Consider the following 6157-nt stretch of genomic DNA (forward strand, 5'->3'; position numbering starts at 1 on the left):
AGCAAATACTCGGATACAACTCCAATAAAGGGCTGACATTGGTGCCTTAGATACTATTGATATAGTAAGGATAACTTACCTCGTAATGCCGGTCTGAACTGAAGTACCACTCTTGCAGTGCTATCATTCCGAAAATCCCGAACTATCCAAAATAACTAATGCTGAGTCAACATATGGGCTATTAATCCTGACTAAGGGTCCATATAGTCCATTTTGTCTTTTCTCTAATTTGGGCCAAGGCCCAAAACCAAATCCATGATCCAAAATTCCACATATGCAAAGCCCAATATTGGCCTAATCTACTAAATTGGGCCAAACTCCCTAATTAGGCCTAAATCCAAGATCCATTATCAAAACTTGGCCCAAATCCAATTATTCAGAGAGTCCAGCAAAGGCCCAAGTCTAGCTAGTCCATAAACAGCCCAAATCGAGAAGCTCAAATGACAAAAGCCCAACAGAGGAAATACGTGGGCGTACTCCTCTGGTTGGTTGGGCGTACTCTTCCTAATGTTGACCACCATTGGGGTGGTTGACCTAGTACGCTAGGCGTACTGGATTTACGCGGGGCATACGTGCATCTGTACCAAAACTCTCCCATGTGCTTAATGGCTTAAGCACTTAAGCTGATATTTCAGATCCATCAACAAAAAGTTTCTGGGAACCATAAAGTCTCTAACTTTATTACATTGGTTTTCCAGAAAGCTCTTAATACAAGGTCTTAATCAATTAAGAACTTTCTACTACATGCATGGGACGTCTTAATCCATTGGGACCTCATTTTTACCACTTAAGACCTCATCAAGGGTCCGAAAGGACAACTTATCTTGTCCAAAATGCATCATGCACCATATTGGGGGGTTTTTAGGACAAGAAATGGTTCCATAAATCTAGAATGGCTAGATCTATGTCATACAAGCATAAAGTTTGAAGCTTTTTACCTTCAAGAGCTTCTAGGGCGCAACACAACTTCAGATCTACAAGCTTGCCTTCCTTCTCCAACTATTTGATGCAATGTCTTCACCTTCAAGAGCATAAAATACACACCAACTCACACTCACACACAAAACTAGGGTTTGGGACATTTTTAGGGTATGGAGGTTGAAAGTGGTGGGGGAAATGAGACATTAGGATGTTTATATAGCCCCCAAACCTATATATTAGGGTTTCCTTCTGACATGAGTACGCCCAACGTACACAAGTGTATGCCCAACATACTAATGCACGCCTAGTACACTCAATGTACCCTTATGTACGCGCAACGTACTCCTCCAAGTCCTAAAATTACAACTTAGCCCTTAGGATGTTCATGGCTTTACAATTCCATCCCCAGGGACTATAAATGTCAAATCTTGGGATGTTACAACTCTCCCCTACTCAAATTAGGCTTTGTCCTCGATGCCTGCTGCAGTGAACAATTCAGGATAATGCTCCCGTATCTTGCACTCCGGCTCCCAAGTCTACTCGGATGCTTTCCGATGTTGCCACTGGTCTCCTTACACAGTTCATGTGCTTTCCAACCTGATCATCACCCAGGGGTCCAACCGCCTCGTCATCCAATATGTGCTTTCAAATGCACTGCCTCTCAGGGCCTACAGTCCCCCATCACCGAGTGTTTGACCTAAGTGGGTCACCTTACCAAGCCTCTGATCTATCCGGATTGTCCTGGTTTGCTAACCACCTGCCCTAATCCTACTTTTCTACTGAACTCCTGTGCCTACGACTTACCATTGGCCCGCACCGGGTATCTAGGCCTACTGTATAGAGCAGGACCACCTCAGCCCGATCAAGCACTACATGCCATCCCATATACCATCATGATAAGATTTCCACATAATACCAACGCTAACCTGCCATGTCGCTACTTTTCATCACCACTTCCATAGAATACAGTCCCGTAAGCGATTACCATCAACAACATACCTACCACCACCGACCAACCAGTATGGCACTCATATCTAGCCCATATCACCTTCTGGGTTGAAATACCAACATGCCAAGTCCAATTAATCACAGGGCCCGGTCATCCTAAGGATGGAATACCATTGATTGGAATACCAACATGTCAAATCAATTCAACCATCAAGTTTAAATTCTTAGCGTTGGTTGGCCTACCGCCTCAACCCTACCTCTCCTCCTGAGCCTCCATGCCTACGACTTTTAGTTGGCCCGCATCGGGTATCTTGCCCTACTACATAGAGTAGGACCACCTCAACCCTACCCAAGTATAATGTGTCACCATAGACAATAAGGAGAAAGATCTAACCCGGTTCCCAGAACCTGAATGACAGGACATTCTAATCCCAAGCCTTCCTAAAACTGATGAATACCCATTCGGATCTACTCCCAATCCCAAACTGGTGTAATACCCGATCCAAGAAAATTATTCCTTTGAGACACTCCAAACTGATGAGATCATCAAGATCCTCTGTACTCCATCCGATCTCAAATAACAGCTTCCGATCAAACCAAACACAACGGAGTCTTCAGCCTACCCTAGCAACATGTTTAATACTTAGGGACAGACCTAATGATTGCTATAGCATATCAGCATACTCAATACCCAAAAATAGATCTATAAACACATAGAGAGTCATCATCATGACTGGACTGCCTTACCATGCCTTCAACCTATCTGCACCACTCTCAGAACCTTCAGCATGTCTGAACCGCCTCTCTTGGCCTTCAGCCTGTCTGGACCATTCTCTGAACCTTCAACATGTTTGGAATGCTTCTCTGGGCCTTCAGTATGTCTGGACCATTCTTCGAGCCTTCGGCCTGATTGGTACGTCCCACCGGCCTTCAGTCTATCCGGACCGCTCAAAATTGTTGTGCATCACCCTGGACTACCCCTCCTGGGGATCTCTCCCATGCAGAGTATTCTCACCCACTTGGGGTTCCAAACTCCCGATCCATTCCATGAACTCTAACCCCGACCTAACCCTAGACCTGATGTTGATCGTCCACCCCCTTAGATAACAGTGGTTTTAACCCTGACCCGTGTGTCTACCACATGCGCTAAATATCCCACACACTCATGCTGAATGCACTGCCAAACCCTGGCAGCTAACGAAACCCTTAATGACATTCTCCATCTGATAATTTCTAATTCTCCCCCACATTGGACACTAACTACTAGCTACTGGCAGTGAAACCAAAATACAACTCAACCGTCCTTACTATTATCACCCTTAACTATGGAACGATTAACCCTGGAGTGAACAATCTCCGCAGAACAACCCTCCCGACATGGATCAACCGAACTTCAAAAGAAACCGAATCCTAGCTGAATACTTATGCATCTTCGATTCATAGCTATTAGTCCTAGAATGGTGATCCTATATCATAACTTCCCATTCTCCAACACCCTTGGATACTAAACTCCTCTGACCCTCCTATGTTCTAATGTATCATGTAGAAAGAGGAGGAAAATTGACAATATAATTATAATAGTAAGATAAGAGATGGAAAAGTACTCGTAGCTGCATCTGGCGCTGTGCTGACCTCCTCTGCCGTAAGATGGAAGGCACGTCCCTGAGTCCTCGGAGGCTCTGCTCTACATTGACCCACGGCAGTAGTCCACAATGTAACAAGCTATGGACAGTTGGCCTTCATGTAACCAACCTCATGGCAGTGATAACAAATCCTCATGTCCTGAACCGGGGCCAACTGGAGACAATCCCTCACATAGTGCCCCTCCTTTCCGCACTTACGACATGAACCACCAGACTTACAAAATCTGGTATGACCCTTCCTGCACTTCTCACAAGTGCGGCCTCTTTGATGTCCAACCCTAGAATAAGTGGTCTTTGACCACTTTGGCACCGGCTGCTACTGCATCAGGGCTTGCCTCTACTCTGGCAACTATAACTCAATCTCAAGCTCCCGCTACCTAGCGGCCTCCTATAACTCTAGTAATATATCACATCGTTGGGTAGCAATGAATTGTCTAATATCAGTCTTGAGCATGCTCATATATCATGTCATCTGAGCCCGCTTGGAAGAAAACTCCAGGAAAAACATCGCCTTCTCAGTGAACATATGGATGATCTCCGTCACCGACTCCATGTCCTGTTTTAGTTCCAAGAACTCCGGAGCTAGCCGCTCATGCTCGACCCGTGGAATGTATCAGGAGCGGAACATCTCCCTAAATTGATCCTAACAAACTACAGCTCTCCACTCATCCGAATAAGACCCTATCATCAACCTCCACTAGTCCTTCGCCCCGAACCTCAACATGTTCAGGGTACAGCTGAACTTCTGGTCAGTCAGACATAAATATGTGAAAAACCATCCCTTAATGTATGATATCCACCTCATAGCTATGATAGGGTCCTGAATCCCATCAAAATCCGGGGGCTTCGTGTTGTCGAAGCCCCGGTACTGGAAGCCCCGACTGGCTCCTTCCCATACCACTGTTACAGTCGTTGCAGCTGATGCAACAACTGTCTCAGCTAGGGTTACATATCTGTCATCAAAATACTCCATCATAGCAGTCTTGATAGACCCAAATATCTCAAGAATCTGACTCCGGAAAATCTCGACCACCTCCTCGCGGATGATCTACCTGACATGATCATCTGTCAATGCTGGTCCATCCTGACTGATTACCTCGGGTGCTTCTGGGGCACCCTGTTCGTCCTGTCCTGATCATAATCCAGACCGTGTCACTAAATGCCTCGTAACCACCATACTGAATATGTAACTGGAAGATATCATACAATTCGCACAAACGACGGGGAACCTAACCCCAACTACATCCTAGGGTTGTGACTTCCTTGCTACGTGTATGGATCCTGTGCTTTCATTAGTACGAGCCCATACTACCTTCCACACCTACCCATATTTTTCTCAAGTATCATCATAACACCCTAACAACATATATAAACATAGTGAGCGCTCGATCCTCGATCCTAGAGGAATGCTAAATATCGATTGACTAGCCTACCGGCCTTGCACAACCCACCCATGAAACTTACACTAACCTTGCAGCACTAGTGTATGCTAGCCATACATAACGCTGGACCCTATACACTTGTGAATATCTTATCCTACCTTAAGCCCGCAATCAGGCAAGAATAGAACATATGGCCAAACCAAACATTCTCAGGCTATAAGATCTTAATTATGTATAACCGTGATGCATACATTAAGCAACTACAGTAATCATGTCAATCTCATATAAGGAAAACCCTAGTGTAATTAGGAAATTCTATCATGCAATTCCTGAACATCGCTAGCCTAGTACTAGCACGTTGTTCTAACATATCACAATATAAAATAATTATATGGTATTTTAGGGTCTACTTATTGGCTCCGGCTGATCGTACGCTCTGCGTCCACCTTTACTTATTTTGAAAACCATTTAAAAATCATTTTAAAATCTTTTCCTTGATTCAAGACTGGATTCACACGAGTGTTCCTCGAATTCACTCAAACAAAGGCTCTGATACCAACTTGTAACACCCATAAAATTCATTCCAAATTTAAACTCTTAAAAAACAATTCAAATACAATTAGTTATTACAAAAAGGTTTTCAAAATAGTTCATATCAGAGTATCCCAGAAATCTAAATCAAAATATGAGGAAGTGTACGGTCACGCTTTCGCTTTCCCGTGGTCATCTGTTGTACCTGAAACAATAATCAATAAATGTAAGCTCGAAGGCTTAGTGAGTTACCCCAAAATACCAACCTCATATAACCATAATCATATCATATAAATAAACATAGAACAACCATGCATCTTGAGTCTACAGTGTGACTTGTCTTCCTGTACCGGGCCTTCTGTCCACCTGGTCCACTCTCTGAGTCTACAGTAAGACTGGACCGCCCGCAAGACTAGACCGCCCGCATTGTGCCTTCAGTCTCTCTGGTCCACTCTTCAAGCCTCGGTACATCTAGACCGCCCTCTCAGGGCCTTCAGCCTATCTGGACCGCTCGTTGGACCTTTGGCCTGACTATGTGCCTTCTTGGGCTTGCATTCTATCCGGTCCGCCCTAGGTATGTTGGCCTATAGGATCAAGAAGGACCCACCTCAACCCAAGCCCCATACCAATCAATCAATCACGTGCACATAAATATCATACGCTAACATGTATATAACAAATAATCATACCGGTCTAACAGATCACTAGCACAACAACCATCTTATAACCATG

The sequence above is a fragment of the Lactuca saligna genome, chromosome 6 (genome assembly GCF_052625555.1).
Source record: "Lactuca saligna cultivar CGN05327 chromosome 6, ASM5262555v1, whole genome shotgun sequence".
In the NCBI taxonomy this organism is placed as follows: Eukaryota; Viridiplantae; Streptophyta; class Magnoliopsida; order Asterales; family Asteraceae; genus Lactuca; species Lactuca saligna.